At 40.9% G+C, this 20,886-nt stretch overlaps 1 protein-coding gene across 1 annotated transcript in view; it reads left to right on the top strand.

The window, feature by feature from the left end:
• Positions 1-20,886, top strand: part of LOC140733433 (CUB and sushi domain-containing protein 1-like) — a 2,013,313-nt gene that overhangs the window by 272,198 nt on the left and 1,720,229 nt on the right. The window lies entirely within an intron of this gene.

Below are 20,886 nucleotides of genomic sequence, written 5' to 3'. Positions count from 1 at the left end.
GCATAGATGCTGCTGTGTTTCTTGACTAATGAGGAGCAGTTGCAAGTCCAGGTTGAGATTAAGTCACTGTATGATTAATAGTCGTGGCCATCATAACAAGTGGCAGCGTGGTTGCATAAGACATAGGAGCAGAATTAGGCCATCTGGCCCATTGCGTTTGCTCCACCATTCAATCACAGCTGATCCTTTTTTATATCTCCTCCTCAACCTTTTTTCCGGCCTTCTCCCCGTAACCTTTGATGCCATGTCCAATCAAGAACCTATCAATTTCTGCTTTAAATACACCCGAATACCTGGCCTCCACAGCTGCAAGTGGCAGCAAATTCCACAAATTCACCACCCTTTGGCTAAAGAAAATTCTCCGCACGTCTGTTTTGAAAAGGCACTCTTCTATCCTGAGGCTGTGCCCTCTTATCATAGAGTATCCCACCATGGGAAACATCCTTTCCACATCTACTCTGTCTGGGCCTTTCAACATTCAAAAGGTTTCAATGAGATTTCTCCTTCATCCTTCAGAATTCCAACGAGTACAGACACAGAGCCATCAAGCATTCCTCATATGAAAACCCTTTCATTCCTGGAATCACCCTTGTGAACCTCCTCTGGGCCCCCTTCAATGCCAGCACATCTTTTCTAAGATGAGGAGCCCCAAAACTGTTCACAGTACTCAAGGTGAGGCCTCACCAGTGCCTTATAAAGCTTCAGCATCACATCCTTGCTCTCGTATTCTAGACCTCTTGAAAACATAGCAGTTAGTGTAACTCTATTACAGTGCCAGCAAACAGTGTTCGGTTCTGCATCTATCTATAAGGCCTCTGTACTTCCTCCCTGGGTGCTGCAGTTTCCTCCCATATTCCAAAGATGTACTGTACAGGATAGTATGTGAACTGGCCATGTGGGCATAATTAGACCATAGGACCGTGAGATATAGCAGCAGAAACAGGCCCATTTGGCATATTGAGTTTTCTCCACCATCTCATCATGGCTGATCCAATTTCCCTCTCATCCCCTATCTCCTGCCTTCATCTCTTCATGCCCTGACCAATCAAGAATCTATCAACCTATCCCTTAAATATACATAAAGACTTGTCCTCTGCATTCCACAGATTCACCACTCTCTGGCTAAAGAAATTCTTCCTCATTTCAGTTCTAATTGGGCAACATGGGAATGTTGGGCTGGAAGAGCCTGTTACGTGCTGTATTTCTAAATAAAATAAAAAATAAGTGAGGCTGAACTAATCATCATGTAATTTTAGATATCTCTTTAGTCACTCATGCTGAGTCTACAGATGTACCTACTTTATTGAAGACAGACAAGAATACAGAAGATATTTGAGAAGTCTTCCCACTGCAGAATGTCTTGTGTTGTAACATATGGGGCAATACTGACAGGAGAAGTAATGGACACTTTGAAGGGCTGGCACTTTTTCTGCGCTGTTTCATAATAGTGCAAACTCGCAGTGGCTTCCTTTTCATTGTGGCTTTGTTTAAGACGACTCTCCCGTGGAAATGTTGGCATCATTGTGTTGGCCTGACTTTAGCAAACAAGCCCCCAATCTAAATCACGTTGCTTAGAAGTGGGGAGTTTAAGCGTTCTTCTAGAACATAGAACATTCCAGCACAGTACCGGCCCTTCAGCCAATGATGTTGTGCCACCCTTTTAAGATCAACCTAATCATGTGATGGATATTCACTTTCCAGGACCCAAGAGGCTTATTACTATTGTAGTATATGAAGGGTAGTAGATACAGTATAACATCCCTCTCATGAGAGTATTTGTAGATATTTATATTGGTTAGGGCTTAAAATATTCCTTTGAGTATAAGGCATTGCAGACAGTGAACCCAATGCCATCACAATTCTTTACTTTTACAAAGCCCTCCATTTCCTTACATCCATGAGTCCATCTAAGAGTTTCTTAAATGCCTGTAATATAAGACCATATGACAAAAGAGCAGAATATGGCTATTTGGCCAATTGAGTCTGCTCCACCATTCCATCATGGAGGATTTATTATCCCTCTCAACCCCATTCTTCTGCCTTTTCCCCATAAGCTTTACATCCCCTGTAATTGCCTCTGCCACCACCTCTGGCAGCACATTCCATGCACTCACCATGATTCTTTCCTCCAATTACTTTAAAATTATGCCCTCACACATGAGCCATTTCCATCCTGTGAAAATGTCTCTGGCTATCCACTTGATCTATGCCTCCTATCATCTTCTGCACCTGTATCATGTCACCTCTCAATCTCCTTTGCTTCAAAGAGAAAAGCCCCAGCTCACTCACCCTCTCCTCATAAGATATGCCATCTAATGCACTTTCCTTCTGTGTGAAAACAAAGCACAAGTGATGCTGTCGGAGAATTGATTCAGGATACATTGATACAGCGAGGAGGTTGAAATGTACTTAATAACTTGGACCAAGTATTCACTTGTATTTGGTCCTATTGAGAGCCTCGCAATGTGAGTAGTACAATACTTGCTTTTGGCAGCCATATTGTAAGCACTCAGCCTCTGTGACTCAGTTAGCATGTGTTAGGAAAACAATCATTAATGTGTACCTCCTGCACCAAACAATGTGACCACTAAGTGTCTGTTCATGGCCGTCAGTTGCTGTAGCCCAGCCACTTCAGCTATGATGTGTTGTGCATTCAGAGATGCTCTTCTGCACTCCATTGCTGTAACATGTGGTTATTTGAGTTATTGTAGATTTCCTGTCAGTTTAACCAGTCTAGCCATTCTCTTCTGACCTATCTCATTAACAAGGCATTTCCACTTACAGAACTGCCATGTACTGTTTTTTTTTTTGTTTTTTACACCATTTTCAGTCGACTTTAAAGATTGTTGTGTGTAAAAATCCCAAGAGATCATCAGTTTCTGAGATACTCAAACCACCCTTCTGGTACTAACAATCATTCCACGGTCAAAGTCACTGCAATCACATTTATTCCCCGTTATGAAGTTTGTTCTTGACCATGTCTGCAAGATTTAATATATTGAGTTGCAGCCACATGACTGGCTGATTAGATATTTGCGTTAATACAGATGTACATGGTAAAGTGGTCACTGATGTACAGCATATTGCATGTGCCAACTTAAATATGGAACTTTTAAGATTTTTATCTCTCGAAAGTACAATTGAAAACCAGGAGATAAAATCAAAATGTTAGAACTTGAACATCAAGAAGCATTAACAAGCAGGTAGGTGTACAGCTGTACCTAATAAAGTGGCCACTGAGTGTCTTTTTCTCAGTGTGATGAACCCACTGCTCAAATGTACTAATGAGTTGGTGCAATATGTTATAGTGAACAGCTGATGAAAACATTTGAAAATCAAAGCATTTAAACAAGATAAGGATATGCCAGTATTGCCAGTATCTAACAGCACATATATAATTTTCAGCTTTATTTCTTATGCACTGGTCGCCTGCGGGTCCTTAAGGTTTCCAGGAAGAATTGTCTTGTACTCTTTTGGGACAGGAAAATAATTTGATGCCTATCTTTGTGGAACCTTGTAGCCATCTTCAATTATTATCCATAACGGTGCTTGTTTCACAGATTAAACTGTTGCTTAAACTATAAGCGACATTGGTGTCTGTAATGAGGATTACATCACTGACCAACATAATAACCAAGAGCAGGAAAAGCATCATATAGTTCCATCAGCAAAATGTTGGAGGAATGCTGAACATCTTAAGCCAGTTGTCAGTTCTGGCACTTCCTGTTTGCATGAGCTGAAGACAAACAGGTAACTTATAAACATGAACACAGGAGATTCTGCAGATGCTACCAAGTCAGAGCAAAACACACAAGATGCTGGAAGAACTTAGCAGGTCAGGCAGCATCTATGAAGGGGAATAAACAGTCGTTATTTTGGGCAGAGACCGTTCATCAGAACAAGGGTAATATTCTTAGAAAATAATACTAAAAAAATTGACTTGGAAATTGTTCAAAATGTATAAGCTCCTAGTAGTGATTTTGTGGGAATTTTTGACACAATCACTTTAGAAGGCAATGTCTCTAAAAGATGGCATCCATCATTAAGGACCCCAGTCACCCAGTGTCCTCTTCTCATTGGTACCATTAAGGAGGTGGTACTGGAGACTGAAGACACATACTCAGTAATTTAGGAACAGCTTCTTTCCTTCCGCCATCAGATTTCTGCATGGAAAATGAACCCATGCACATCACCTCAGTTTTTCCTTTCCTTTCTTTGCTTTCTTTTTGCATATATATAATTATATATAGTTATTTTATTCTGTATGGCAACCTACTGCTGCCACAAAAGAACACATTTCATGACATCTGCCAGAGATATTAAACCTGATTCTGAATCTGAACTCTTCCATCAACATTGACAATGGTAGGCCATAAGCACAAGAGATTCTGCGGATACTGGAAATGGTATGTGATACATGTTCAGAGGGACAGTGAGTGTAAATGCATAACATGTGCTCTGTAGCACTGATCACCTAACATTTGAATTCTTGCCTTCCATTTTTATTTTGGAGTTAGCAGAGGTCAGACAAAATCAAAGTTGATGCTTCACGTGTATATTGGTGACTCACAGATTCCATGGTTTGTGAGGAAATAAATAGCTTTGTGGGCAGACTATTATTTTCTTATCAGGATGAAATAGCTTAGTCTACAGCCAACTGCATCCAAAGATAATCTTATCTCCTTCATAACAGTTCAAAATTTTTACTGATTTAAACACACATTTGAACAAGGCCAGTAACTATTGTTTTAAATACGTATATGTGAACAAGTAACTGGTTAATAAACTGGTAATCAGTTTATTATTGTTACATGATATAGTGAAATGCTTTGCTTTGCATGCCATCCATACAGATCATTCCAAACCAACAGTATACTGAGCCAGTACAAGTATTACCTGGCAGAGCAAACTTGATGGCCCAAATGGCCTGATTTTGCTCCTGTGTTTTATGGTTATGATAAAGTTCACCATCTGGTATGAAGGGGTCATTGCACAGGATTGAAATCTCCATTGTTGGCAGTGCCTCCCCACCATCAAAAGGTGATGCCCTAAAAAAGCGGCATCCATCTTTAAGAACACCCTATCATCCAGGACATGCTCTCTTCCTGGAGGAGGCCCAGGATACTGAAAACACACACTCAGCATTTCAGGAACATTTTATTTCCCTCTGCCATTGGGTTTCTGAGTGGACAATAAACCCATGAACATTACTTCATCTATTATTTTCCTCTCTTCTTACACTACTTATATATATAGTACTTACTGTTTTAATTTACAGTTTTATATATTTTTATCTACTGCAATGATGTCTGCCACAAAATGAAAGATTTCATGACATCTGCCTGTGGTATTAAACCTGATTCTGATTCAGTTACACTTACAGAGAAAGTGCAGTACATGTTGACAATAATGTGTAAGAGCCACAACAAGATAGGCTGAAGAAGCAAGGGTTCATCTTCATTATGCGAGAGGTCCAGTTAAGAGTCTTACATAAGTGGATAGAACCTGTCTTTGAGCCTGGCAGTCACTGTTCTCAAGCTTCTACCTCTTCTGCCTAATTGGAGGTAGAAGGGGACTTTAATGAAGTCGACAGCTTTCCCTAAGTAGTGGGAGTTGTACATGGAGTCAATTGAGGAGATGCAGGTTTTCAAGATGGACTCAGCTGTGTCCTCAACTATTTACAATTTCTTGTGGTTTTAAGTAGAGCAGTTGCCATTCCAAGCTGTGATGCATATGGGTAGAATTCTTTCTATCCTTCTTCTTCTTCTTCTTCTTAAGCCCATCACCCCTACCAAGGCATAAGCCACCAACAGAATCTGAATGGGACTTATATCCTTGCAGGCATGTTTGCTAGAGTTATTGGTGAGAGTGTAAACTAATTTGGTATGGAAACCAGAATGATTGGGCTAATGATAGAGCAGTTGTTATGCAAGTCGATATATTTTGATGCATTAGTGAGACTATGGGGAAGGACAGGCAAAATTTTACAGGTTGAAGAATACAGGACCTAAGTTGATATATTTGAATGCAGGCAGTATATAGAATAAGATAGATGATTTTGTAGCACAGTTAGAAATTGGCATGCTGTGGGTATCACTGAGTTGGCAAAAGAAGATGGGAACTTAACATCTAAGAATACACAGTGTATTGAAAGTGCGGGCAGGTAGGCAGAAGGGTGGAGTGGCTCTGTTGGTAAAAGATTAAATCAAATCCTGAAAAAGGGATGACATAGGATTGGAAGATATAGAATCCTCTTTAGTAGAGTTGAGAAAGTACAAAGGTAAAAAGACTCTAAGGAGAGTTATATACATGCTTCCAAATAGTAGCCATGATGTGTGATATTAATTATAATGGGAAATTGAAAAGGCATGTAATAAGGGCTATGTTATTATAGCCATGTGGGATTTCAATATTCAGGTAGGTTGGGAGAATCAGGTTGATACTAGATCCCAAAAGAGGGAATTTGTAGAATGTATATGAATGGGTGTTTAGAGCAGCTTGTCATTGAGCCCATGAGGGGAAAGGCAGTTCTGGATTGGGTGTTCTTTAATGAAGCAGATTATATTAAGGAGGTGAAGATTAAGGAATCATTTGAGGAAATGATTATAATTTGATAGAATTCACTCTGCAGTTTGAGAGGGAGAAGATGTATCAGTATTACAGAGGATTAAAGGTAACTACAAAGGCATGAGAGGGGAGCTGGACTAAGTTAATTGGAAGAGGACATTATCAGGCATGATGGCAGTACAGTAATGACTGGTGTTTCTGGGGGCAATTCACAAGGCACAGGATAGATACATCCCAAAGATGAAGAAGTATGCTAAAGGGAAGATGAGAGCACCATGGCTGATAAACGAAGTTAAAGGCAGCATAAAAAAAGAGTGGATATGTAATCTTGCAAAAATTTGTGGTAAGTTAGAGGATTGGGAATCTTTCAAAAACCATCAGAAGGCAGCTGAAAAGCCATAAGGAGATCAACAATAAAATATGAAGGTAAGCTAGCCAATAATATAAAAGGGGATACCAAAAGTTTTTTTTCATATATATGAAAAGTAAAAGAGAGACAAAAATGGATATTAAACCACTGGAAAATGATGCTGGGAATCATGGCAATGGTGGAATAAAGAATTGGCAGATGAACTTAATAAATATTTTGAGTCATGGCAGAAATTTGGAAGTATCGGGGCAGAAGTGTGTAGTTGCTATTACTAAAGTGAAGGTGCTTGGGAAGCTGAAAGGTCTGAAGGTAGATAAGTCACCTGGACCAGATGGACAAGAGACCCCCCCAGTGTTTTGAAAGAGGTAGCTGAAGATGAATTGTGGAAGGATTATAAATGATCTTTCAAGAATCACTGGATTCCGGAATGGGTCCAGAGGATTGGAAAATTGCAAATTTCACTCTACTATTTAAAAATGGACGGAGGCAGAAGAAAGGGAACTATCAGCCAGTTAGCCTGCGTTCAATGTTGGAAAGATGTTAGAGTCCATTTTCAAGGATGAGGTTTCAGGGTATTTGGAGGCACGTGATAAAGAATGCCAAAATCAGCATGATTTCCTTAAGGGGAATCCTTGCCCGACAAATCTGTTGGAATTCTTTGAGGAGGTAACAGGCAGAATAGACTTGCATTTTCTGATGGCCTTTGACGAGGTGCCAAACATGAGGCTGCCTACCAAGATAAAAGCCCATGGTATTACCAGAATGATACTGACATGGATAGAAGATTGGTTGACTGCCAGGAAGCAAAGTGTGGGAATAAAAGGGCCTATTCTGGGTGGCTGCCAGCAATGAGTGGTGTTTTGCAGGGGTTGGTATTAGGACTGCTTGTTTTCACATTATATTTCAATGATTTGAATGGTGAAATTGCTGGCTTTGTGGACAAGTTTGCAGACTTACAAAGCTAGGTGGAGGTACAGGTAGAGTTGAGGAAGCAGAATGTCTGCAGAAAAATTTAGATTAGGAGAATGGGAACAGAGGTGGCAGAGGAATATGGTGTTGGAACATATATGGTCATGCCCTTTGGTACAAGAAATAAAGGAGTAGTCTATTTTCCAAACTGGAAGAAAATAAAAAATTGGATGTACAAAGGGACTTGGGAGTCTTTGAGCAGGATTCTCTAAAGGTTAACCTAAAGGTTGTGTCAGTGGTAGGGAAAGCAAATGGAATTTTAGCATTCATTTCAAGAGGACTTGAATATAGGAGCAAGGATGAAATGCTGAGGCTTTATAACGCATTGCTTAGTAATGGAGTGTTCAGAGAAGGCTGATGAGAATGAATCTGGTACTGAAAGGGTTGACATAGTTGGAGCATTTGATGGCTCTGGGCCTGTAGTCACTGGAAGACCATATTGAAACTTATCAAATATTGAACCGTCTAGATAGATTGCATGTGTAGAGGATGTTTCTGATACTGGGTGAGTCTATGACCAGAGGGCACAGCCTCAGGACAGAGGATCATCCATTTTGAATTGGGATGAGGAGGAAATTGTTCATCCAGAGATGATGAATCTGTGCAATTCATTACCATGCACGGCTGTGGAGGCCACATCATTGGGTATATGTAAAGCCGAGGTTGATAGGTTCTTGATTAATCAGGACATCAAAAAGTTATGGAGAGAAGGTAGGAGAATGGGGTTATGAGTGATAATAAATCAGCCATAATGGAATGGCAGAGCAAACTTGATGGGGTGAATGGCCTAATCTGGCTCCCAATCAACCCCATATACCTGTCTTCTCACCGTATTCTTTGATGCCCTGACCGATCAAGAAACGATCAACTTCCACCTAAAATATACCCATGGACATGGCCTCCACCACAGTCTGTGGCAGAGCATTCCACAGGTTCACTACTTTCTGGCATGAACATCAATTTCTCCTTTCAGTAGTATTTTTTCTCTTCCCTTTTTCTCTTCTTCTACTCTCCACTCTAGCTGCTTACTCTTTCTCCTCACCTGACTATCATCTTGCCTGGTGCCCCTCTTCCTTCCCTTTCCCCCATAGTCCATTCTTCTCTCCGATCATTTTCCTTCTTCTCCAGCCCTTTGCCATTTCTACCTATCGCTTCCCAGCTTTTCACTTCATCTCTACTCCCCCACCTACCTGGCTTCACCTGCTAGCTTGTTCTCCTTTCCCTCCCCCCCCCTTCTTATTCTGCCTTCTTCTCTCTTCCTGTCCAGTCTTTGTGAAGGGTCCTGGCCTGAAATGTCAAATGTTTATTTATTTCCTGCCTGACCTGTTGAGTTCCTCCCCATTGTGTGTGTGTTACTTGGGTTTTCCAGCATTTACAGGATCTCTTGTTTTTGAGGTTCATTCAAAACCAGTAACTACGGCTTTGTGCGATTAACTTCATTATTAAATTCTGCAAATAAATAATTTGTTCCTTTGAACAAAAGAAGAGGTTGCACTGAAGATGAAAACTAATTCAGATTATTCTGGACACACAGAAACTTTGAACAAGTTGCCAAAAATCAAAAGATTCTGCTCTTCAGTGTATTTGGGTCCGGCAGTTGTTAAAATTTCAGAGTGAAGATCACTTAGCGAGGGTTGTTTTCTGGAGTGGGAGGCTGAGGAGAGAGCTGATAGATTTTGAGAGACATAGACAGCAGAAAGTCAGAATCTTTTACGCAGGGTCTGGCACCACAGTAGCGTTGTGATTAGTGTGTCGTTACTATGACTCAGAATGTCAGAGTTCAGAGTTCAACTCCGGTGACCCCTGTAAGACGTTTGTACATTCTTCCTGTGAGTGCATGTGTTTTCTCGGGGTACTCTCCTTCCCCCCACAGTCCAAATATGTAAGGGTTGCAGGGCAATATGGCTCATTGGACAGGAAGGACCTGTTCTGCTCTGCAGTTCTGTAGTGTTTTCTTAAAAATGTCAAATACTGGAGGGCATGCATTGAAGTGGAGAAGGGGTAGGTTTAAAAGGAGATATGTGAGGCAAGTATTTTAACACTCATTGTTGAGTGTCTGTAATAGACTGCCAAGGGTGGTAGACACAGATACAAAATTGGCATTAAGAGGCTGTTAGATGGATACATGAATAAGCTGTAAATGATGGGATATATGCAGGCAGAAGAGATATAGTTTAATATAACATTGTGAGCTGAAGGGTCTGTTCCCCTGCTTTACTACTCTACCTTCTACCTGCAGCATCACCATAGAAATTATTGGCTTGGGTTATCAGAACTAGAATCAGAATCAGGTTTAATATCACTGACATGTGTCATGAAATATGTTGCTTTGCAACAACAGTACATTGCAATACATAATAAAAAACACCAAATTACAATAAGAAATAGATATACATAAAATTAAATTATAAGTACTACAAAAAATGGATTCTGTGGTCTGAGTTACCACCCTTTGAAGGTGTGAGTTGTCCATAAGCCACCAAACAATAATGTTATGTTCTGTAATTGGCTTGACTTAGCTTGACATATATTGTAGAAAGACTCTGCTGTCCATAACAAACAATGCAATTCCGCTACATGTAGCAAGGGTAAATTAAAGCCTTTGCAGATTTATGATAAGCACCTTACAACAAATAAATTAATTGTTCTTCTTCAGGGATGAAGCAGTGAGCAATGAGCCTAAGGTGTTGAACATTGTAGTCTAGAAGTTTATTCATGTCATCTGCTGCACAGTTAGATTACAGAATAAAATTGAATGTTGTTGGGATATTGTAGGCATGACACTTAATGAAGCTATGGATCATTTAAATCTGTGTGCAGTAGGCCAGTGATAAAGAAAATGTGGTGGCCATTATGCTAATACACTTTTAGATCATAGAACATAGGCCCTTCAGCCCATGATGTTGTGCTGAACTTTCATCCCACTCAAAGATCAGTTTAACACTTTCCTCCCATATAGCCCTCCATTTTTCAAACATCAATGTGTCATTGTTTCCTAAGTGTCCCTAATGTGTCTACATTTCCCACTAGCCCTGCCATTCTATGCACCAACCATTCTCTTGTAAAGTATGTATCTCTAACATACCCCCTATACTTTCCTCTAATCACCTTAACATTATGCTTGCTCATGTTAGCCATTTCCATCCTGGCTGTCCATGTGATCTGTACCTCTTATCATCTTGTACACCTCTATCAAGTCACCTCTCACCCTCCATTGCTCCAAAGAGAAAAGCCCTAGCCATCTCAACCTCTCCACATTAGACATTGTCTCCAATCCAAGCATAATCCTGGTAAATCTCATCTGCATCCTTTCTAAAAGTTTCCCATCCTTCCTATAATGAGGCGACCAGAAATGAACACAAAATATCAAGTGATGTATAACCAGAGTTTTAAAGAACTGCAACATTTCCACATGCCTCTTGAACTCAATCCCTCAACTGTGGCCAACACATAGGTCCAATTAACCACCCTACCAACCACAGGCATGGCAACTTTAGGTGATCTATGGACATGGACTGAAAAATCTTTCCTTCCTTCCACACTGCTAAGAATCCTACCATTAATCCTGTATTCCATAGATAGGGTGAATGTGCACAGTGTTTTTTCCGAGGTTAGAGAATCAAGAACTAGAGGAGATGGTTCTGGGATGAGAGGGAAGAGATTCATTAGGCATCTGAGGGGCAATTTTTTACCTTGTATGTGGAATAAAGTACTAGTAGAAATGATTGAGGCAAATGTATCAACAGCTATCATCCAATGAAGCTTACCTGTGACACCTCACCTTATTTATTTATCCTGACATTGTACTTGCATTCATAAAAACGAGATGGATAGCAAACAATAAGAGCTTAAACTGTTGACCAAGTAAGATACCTGAAAGAGTTCAGTAGACTATTACCCAACAAAATACCATCTTGTGGTATAGGTGCAGTCACGTCACATGTTATGAGTGATGGAAGTGAATGCCCCATAACCTTTGCATCACATTCCATTAGGACAGTAATGAAAAATTATGCATAGCTTGACAGAGAGGCCTGGAGTCTGGTTTGGGGTGTAAAATATTTCAGCCAGTTACCTGTATTGGAGAGAATTTACCCTCATGACTGGCCTTCAATTACTAGTGTCCATTTTCAATTCACAGAAGGGTGTTCCATGAACAGCAGCAATATGAATGCAGAGATGGACTCTGTTTCTTGGAGGATATAATTATAAGATTAGATTCAAGAGGATATCTAATCATAGAAATGCTAATGGATTGTCCTGTTTACTCTTGGAAAAGGAAATACTTGAAAAATTTACAAAAGAGGACACTCCTCTTAATGTATTTTCCCTATTGCAAATCAAATGTCTCCCTAATATGCAGAGATGATCTAAAGGGAAACCAGAAAAGACCCCACACTATCCAAGGTCTGTATGGCCACCCAAAATGGCTGGAATGTGCAGCAGAAACTCTAGTTTCCCCACTTTCACCAGCGTTGAATGAACTTGCCCTTGACAGAGGTTGACGTATGTGGGGATTGAGAGTTGTTGTATCATCCAAGCTAAGTGTTGGAGGAGCTGAATGCAGTCATCTAGGTGTGGACAAAATAAAAAGGTTGGCTCAAAGTTTTCTCTGGTGGCGTGGAATAGATCAGCAGATCAAGCAGCTTGCTGTTACACTTCAGGATGCCAGTGCGTCCAGAAGGTGCCAGGAACAGTGCCTCTCCGTCCTTGGGAAGGGGCTGCATTGTCCTTGCAGAGGATTCATGTAGATCTTGCCAGACCATTCATGGGCATAAATTTCATGGTAGCAGTGGATATGGCTACAAAGTGGCCAGAAGCGTTCCCAAAAGCCTTCTCTGCAGCCTCACACACTGATATTGTGTAGAAAACTCTCTTCACGAGGAATGGTGTTCCAAAACACTTGGTCAGTGACAATGGATCACAGTTTGTTGAGGACAGTTTCAGTCATTCCTGAAAATGAATGGAATAAAACATATTAAATCTGCACCACACCATCTGGCTACAAATGGCTTGGCAGAAAGGTATGCCCAGAGTCCAAAGAATGCACGATGACAATGTCAGCAGAACACACTGCACAGATACTGAATCAGAAGCTCACCAATTTCTTCCTTGCATATCACAATGCAACACACTCCACAACCAACAACTCAGCAGTTATGCTGTTCCTGAGTCATCTCTTGCATCTATGCTTTGATCTTCTCAAAACCAGTCTTGGAAGGAGTATGCAGGACAAACGCTGATACAAATTCAGGGCTCCACTAATAATGACGTTTGATGTTTCACTCCTGGACAAACAGTCCTGGTGAGGGACTACAGAGGTGTTCAAAAATGGGTACTTGGAAAGATTAAAGACAGAATTGGACCACTCTCCTACACAGTGGAGATTGCGTCTGATGTCATCAGTAGATGACACATCAATGAGCTGAGGAGAGCTGAGTCGATTGTTAGAGCAGAAAGGTGTCCAGATCTGTCAGAACTACTTCCTGCAGACTCAGAGTCAACTGTTACAACCAATGCAGAAGAGGCAGAACCTAAGATTGTTTCATAGCCACAAGACTCTCCTGCCTAGCAGAGTGATCCCCCTTGTCAGCAAATGCATTATCCCACAAGAGTAGCAAATCATCCACAGTGATTAAATCCTCAGGCCAGGATGGAGCAATTTAAAATTGACTGTGCTGTGGAGTACTGTTGAATGGTGGGTCCCTCCCCGAGCCTGCAGGTCACCCTTGGTCAAGGTGTAGCATCTTTTAGCCTCACAATCAGGGTCACATGGAGCCACAGGAGCAGGTGCTGGATGGTCACTTATCACAAGTCTTGTTATGTGACCATTGACTCTAGGCAGACAATCTCTGAGATTTAACGGCTGGATTCACCAGTCTTGTAAAAAAAACTGTCCGAAAAAGGCAAGAGCAAACATATTTAAACAGGAGAAAATCTGTAGATGCTGGAAATCAAAGTAACACACACAAAATGCTGGACGAACACAACGGGGCCAGGCACCATCTATGGAAAAGAGTACACAGTTGATGTTTCAGGCTAAGACCCTGCTACAGAACTGGGAAAAAAAAGAGATCAGGTCAGAGTAAAAAGGTTGGGGAGAGGCGAGAGGAAGAAGTACAAGGTAGGAGGTTTTAGGTTCAACTAGGAGAGGGAGAGGGGTGTATAAAAGAGCTGAGAATTCAATTGGTGGAAGAGATAAAGGGCTGGAGAAGGGGGAATCTGATAGGAGAGGAGAGGAAGAAAGGGAAGGGGAGGAGCACCAGAGGAAGGAGCTGGGCAGGTAAGTAGATAAGGTGAGAGAGGGAAATGGGAATGGGGCATGTTGAAGGAGAGTGGGGGAGGGGGCAGTCAGCAGAAGTTCAAGAAATCGATGTTCATGCCATCAGGTTGGAGGCTACCCAGATGGAATACAACGTGCTGGTCCTCCAACCTGAGTATAGCCTCATTGCGGCAGTAGAGGAGGCCATGGACTGATATGGGAATGGGAAATGGAATTAAAATGAGTGGCCACCAGGACATTCCACTTTTTCCAGTGGATAGAGCACAGGTGCTCATCAACACACATATTCCATGTTTTTATTTTGATTAGTTTTGGAGTTGAAAAACATAACATGTAAGTCTCAGTAGTCATATGATTAAAGTGATGTATTACAAAGGAGTGAAGTTAAAGCGAGTCATCAATTTTAAACAACTTGCTCTGCACCTGATGCAAATATTGGGAGCGTGCTTGTTAAGTTAGAGTGTGATATCTGGAGTTAATTTGAGTGTCATTCCTAAGGAGAAATAATTACCAACAAAATTAAATGTAAAACTAACTGAACAAACAGCAGATGAAAAATCTGTAATAGAAAATTAGAAACTGGTTTGCTCATTTTATTCTTACTTAACTGAGCATTATAAATGTCAGTGAAACTATTGATCAATTATAAATCCAAATGAAGCAAGCACTTATAGTAAAATGTAGACATTTCATGGATGAAAAACCATTTATTCAGCATGAAGCACTATCTTCATGTTATAGAATTGATTATTGTGTCCAAGGAAACTTGTAGTATCTGCATAGCTGTTATAACAATTCTCTCAGTGTTTAATATAATGGGTTGAAGAGATATACAAAGCAATATTTGAAGAGGAAGCAACGTATCTTAATGTTTTTGCTAATGGCCAATTCCATGCTTAACATGATATACAGCATCCCAGCCTCACTTCTCCGAGGGTCATCACCTTGTCATGGTGGAGAGGCTTGTGAGTTCCTGAGATCCCGAGAGCAGTGCCATCTAAAGCTTAGCGATCTGGCACTTAGCTCCTGGTGGGGTCACCACTGGCAGTAAGGTCAAAGAGGAAGGTTCCAGACAAAGAGCAATCCAACCAAAACTTCAATGCTACAAAATAATGACACATCACAATGGCGGTAAAGGCTGAGAAAGACTGCAGCAGTGAAGGTTCCCCAGTCATCTTGCATTCCATACCACTGGACTCTGACCCCAATCTTTCAAAGAAAGTCTGGTTGCTGCCCATGTATCAGTCTCCTCAGACTAAATTAAGTCATGCACAAACATTCTCCATTAAGGGAAACAACTCTAAGCTCTCTGTTATGTAGATTCCAGATTAGCTTCTGCAGTCACCTGAGGAACCACTAATAGACCACCCATTTGGAGAACATTATACTCGACTCAAGGGATCACACAACTACTTCTACTACTACTACTGCAACTACTACTACTACTATTACTCTTACTACTATTGCTACTACTATTATTATTATTACTACCACCACTACTACTATTACTACTACTACTACTACTACCACTAACACCACCACTGCTGCTATCCGAGCCTCAAAGAAAAAGAGCTCTATAATCCCATGTTTTCAATTATTATTCTCATTCTATTGTTTCTTATTTCTGGTTTACATTTATAGTTTGAATTTGTGCAATAAATACACAGACATTTCTAATTGGATTCTACAGGCAAATAATTTAATTTGGAGCTTCAATGTTGAGTGTGGAGGCAGAGAAAAGAACGATTACAACCAAGTGCGTTGGCACAGATTGTCGGTGCGGGTTTAGTGTCTTAGCAACAAGAGGAGATGAGCTTTAGGAACAGAGTTAGCTGAGTCACATGGAAGATCTGATTCATAGAGCTTCATATTAAAGAAGAAAGGAGTCTTAGTTATTGCAGCTAATTAGATACTAAGCTAATGCAGTTTTAAAACCAAACAAATGCAATTTTCAAAGATTAAAATTTGTCTTCTTTGATTCTTGATTATCAGCTAATGAAGTTGCCATGATGCAGTTTGGTTTCATTTCTAATTTGGTCAATTGTTTTATTATTGTCAAATGTGCATCTGGACATGTGAAATTATGTACAGAGGCCTCTGCACCTCCTTCTGCAATTGGATCCTCGACTTCCTAACCAGAAGACCACAATCTGTGTGGATTGGTGATAATACCTTCTCCTCGCTGATGATCAACAGTGGTGCACCTCAGGGATGTGTGCTTAGCCCAGTGCTCTCTATACCCATGACTGTGTGGCTAGGCAGAGCTCAAATACCATCTATAAATTCGCTGATGATACAGCCATTGTTGGTAGAATCTCAGATGGTGACGAGAGGGCATACACAAGTGAGATATGCCAACTAGTGGAGTGGTGTCACAGCAACAACCTTGCACTCAACATCAGTAAGATGAAGGAGCTGATTGTGGACTTGAGGAAGGGTAAGATGAAGGAACACATACCAATCCTCAGAGGGATCAGAAGTGGAGAGAATGAGCAGTTTCAAGTTCCTGGGTGTCAAGATCACCGAGGATCGAACCTGGTCCCAACATATCGATGGCAGTTATAAAGAAGGCAAGACAGCGACTATACTTCATTTGGAGTTTGAAGAGATTTGGTATGCCAACAAACACACTCAGAAACTTTTACAGATGTACCATGGAGAGCATTCTGACAGGCTGCATCACTGTTTGGTATGGGGGGAGGGCTACTGCACAGGACTGAAAGAAGTTGCAGAGGGTTGTAAATTTAGTCAGTTCCATCCTACAAAGTACCCAGGACATCTTCAAGGAGCGGTGTCTTAGAAAGGCAGTGTCCATTATTAAGGACCTCCAGCACCCAGGGCATGCCCTTTTCTCACTGTTACCATCTGGTAGGAGGTACAAAAGCCTGAAGGCACACACTCAGTGATTCAGGAACAGCTTCTTCCCCTTTGCCATCCGATTCCTAAATGGACATTGAACCCTTGGACACTACCTCACTTTTTTAATATATATTATTTTTGTTTTTGCACGATTCTTAATTCATTCAATATACGTATACTGTTATTTATTTAATATTATTATTTTTTTTCTTCGATATTCTGTATTGCATTGAACTGCTGCTGCTAAGTTAACAAATTTCACGACACATGCAGGTGATAATAAACATGATTCTAATTCTGTTCCAAAATACAGTGGAAAAACTTGCCTTGGATACAGATCATTTCATTACAACAATGGCAGTGTGATCACTCAAGTCGAGTATGACAGTTCCCTAAGTGGTTGTCAGTTGGCAGGTCCTTAGGTGGCTGTAGTGGCTGATCTGGGATCCACATATTCCGGTGTAATGTGGGCATGAGTAAATGATGGCTGTGGTTCGTAGTAGGGTCTTTTGTTTGTTCAGTCTCTCCTTTTGTAGCTGCCACTTTATAGAATAAATGGCATTACAACATTGCATTGAGGTAGAACAAGCTTCACCTATAACAGGATGCCCAATAAAGTATTACTGTTACAGAGAAAGTGCAGTGGAATTGGCCAATAAATTGCATGGTCATAACGAGATAAATTGTGAAGTCAAGTTTCATGTTATTGTACCAGGGAACTCTTCAGTAGTTTTATGAGAGGAAGGTAGAAACTGACCTTGTCCCTAGTGGTATGTGCTTTCAGGCTTTTGTATCTTCCACACAATGGGAAAGGGAAGAAAAGAGAATGTCCAGGGTGAGTTGTTTCTTTGGTTATGCTGGCTCCTTTACTGACGTAATGTGAGGATGGTTTCCGTAATGTTTGAACTGTGTTCACAACTCTGTTGTTTCTGGGGGTCATAGGCAGAGCCATTGCACACCAAGCTGTGATGCATCTGGAAAGGACACCTCCTGAGGTGTATTGTTAAAAATGTGTTAGGGTCAAAGAGAACATGCCATATTTCTTCAGCCACCAGAGGAAGTAGAGGCACTGGTGAGCTTTCTTGGCCAGGGTATCTTCAGGATTGGAACAGGACAAGCTATTGGTGTTCACTCCCAGAAACTTTCAACCCTCTCAGCCTCATCACTGTTGATGTACACAGGAGCATGTGCACCATACCCTTCCTGAAGTCAATGCTAAACCCTTTTGTTGACAATGAGGGTAAGATTGTTGTCATGAGACCATGTCACTAAGCTCTTTCTCTCCTTCCTGTACTCCCCAACTCATCATTATTTGAGGTGCAACCCACTGCAAACCTATGGATGGAGTTGGAGCCGAATCTGGCCATATAATGTAAGGCAAAGGGATGTTGTACATGCCTTACTTCACTTGGCTCAGTATAAAATGGTCAACAGAAGAACACAAGAAAGTAAGAGGTGAAGCATGCCATTTAACCTCAAGCCTACCCCACAATTCATATCACCATAGCAACAGTGAACTGGCTTCAGTTCTCTTCCATGCCAGTTCCCCAAAACCCTCAGTTTCCAATTCTGGATAATTTACCTACTCTCTCATCAATAGACCATAAGACCATAAGATAGTAGGTAAGTATGTAAGAACATACCACATTGGATCAGAATTAGGCTTTTTGGCCCATTAAGTCTGCTCCACAGTTCAATCATGGCTGATTTATTTTCTCTCCCAACTCCATCCTTTGGCCTTCTCTCCATAACCTATGATGCCCTGCCTAATCAAGACTTCCTCCAGCAGAACATTTGTTGCAATAATCTTAAAGTCGAGGCTGATACAACAGGGAAGGTTATGCTCCAGGGGTGGACCTGCTCCAGCCTCTAAAAGGGCAGCTCATTTTGTATGAACATCACTTCCTTTATGCAATCTGTTTCTTATACCATTTCTTGTGAGGGTTAGTTTTCATTTTGATTTGAAGTGCATGGTGTAAAGACATTCATCTCCATCCACTCGATATTTGCCTTTGAAGCAACCTGTGAGTCTTAAGTTTTTGGTAAAATTAGTGAACATTGAGTAGATATATTTTAAAGGGGGTACTATGTTTTAGTTTATCATTGACCCATGGGTTTACTCTTGTTTACATTGTGTATTTGTGGAATGTTGCGTATCTATCCTACCTTGGTTAACACCAGTTGTGAGTATAATTAACAGTACTAGTATATTCAGGTGCACTGTGATTCTATATTGAATTTAAAATGCATTTTATTGAACTCTCTGCATTTTTGCTAAAATTATCCAAGCTTCCATCTTGGGTAATTTTTAAGTTGTTTAGATTGCTGCATAAATGCACATTGAGGGCAGTAGCTGATCCCTGCTATCCTGTAAAATACAGTTTTTCTAAGAGCACAAGACCACACTGGGTTCCACTCCTCTGCTCAATAAAGCGGCCACAGAGTGTATATCAACCATGTTCGACTGGCAGAGTAAACACAATGGGCTGAATAGCTTAATTCTGCTCCTTGACTTATGGTCTTGCTTGTCAATGGGGTATTTTTAAAAATTATTATACTGGCCATTGAGGTAGAACGAGGTATAACAACAAAGAAAATAAAGTGTTACAGTTACAGAGAAAGTGCAGTGCAGGAAAAAAAATAAAGAGCAAGCTCTTTACGAGGTTGATTGAGGTCACTTTATTCTATGATTCCATCTCATAGATAGGTAGATAGCTATTTTATTGATGCCAAATGAATTTACAGTGTCATAGTAGCATTACAAGTGAACAGATATACAAATATTAGAAGGGAAATAAGAAACAAATGAAATATAAGTTACCTCAAACATTCTAACAGGAGTGGGTTATCACTACCCTGGCTGTAGGTAGACTCACAATGGTCGAGGTTAAGAATGACTGCATTTAGTGGTCCTTGGAGCAGTGCAGTTATCTTAATCTATTACTGAAAGTGTTCCTCTGTTCAGCGAAGGAGACATGCAGAAGGTGAGAAACATTGTCCAGAAATGCCAGGATTTTTTGTAGGGTCCTTTGTTCGACCACAGCCTCCAGTGTGTCCAGTTTGACTCCTATAACAGAGCCAGCCTTTCCAATCAGTTTATTGAGCCTGTTGGCATCACCAATGTTGATACAATTGCCCAGCATGCTACCATATAGAAGATTGTACTTGTGACTACATATTGCTAGAACATGCGAAGGAGAGGCCTACATTGTCCAAAGGATCTTAGACTCTTCAGGATGTAGAGGTGACTCTGGCCCTTCTTGTACACAGCCTCTGTGTTGGTGCTCCACTCAAATGTATCATCCAGGTGCACGACCTGGTACATCCTCGGCCTCACCATTAATGGTAACAGGGAACAGCGCAGGCTTAGTCTTCCGAAAGCTTATCACCATCTCCTTTGTCTTACTAATGTTGAGCAGCAGATAACTCAGCTTGCATTATTTGACAAAGTCCTCCACAAGGCCCTTGTATCCTGTCTTCCCTTTACACACTCAACTATTGCTGAGTCATCAGAGAATTTCTGCAGATGACATGACTCAGTGTTGTATCTAAAGTCTGAGGTAAATAGGCTAAACAGTAAGGGAGCCAATACAGTCCCCTGTGGGATACCAGTGCTGCTTATAGCCTTGTCTGACACACAGCTCTGAAGCCGCACAAACCTGTGGTCTGCCAGTCAGGTAGTCCATTATCCAAGATTCAATGGAAGTGCCAACTTGCATTGAATGGAGCTTTTCCCCCAGCGATGAGGTATTCAATGGTATTGAAGGCCCGTGAGAACTCAAAAAGCATGATCCTCACAGTGTTACTTTGTTTATCGAAAATGGGAGTAGGGTCAGTT

Source organism: Hemitrygon akajei, chromosome 9, assembly GCF_048418815.1.
Source record: "Hemitrygon akajei chromosome 9, sHemAka1.3, whole genome shotgun sequence".
Classification (NCBI taxonomy): Eukaryota; Metazoa; Chordata; class Chondrichthyes; order Myliobatiformes; family Dasyatidae; genus Hemitrygon; species Hemitrygon akajei.
Note: the sequence above shows the minus strand (reverse complement) of the source record. Positions and strands in the feature narration are given on the sequence as shown.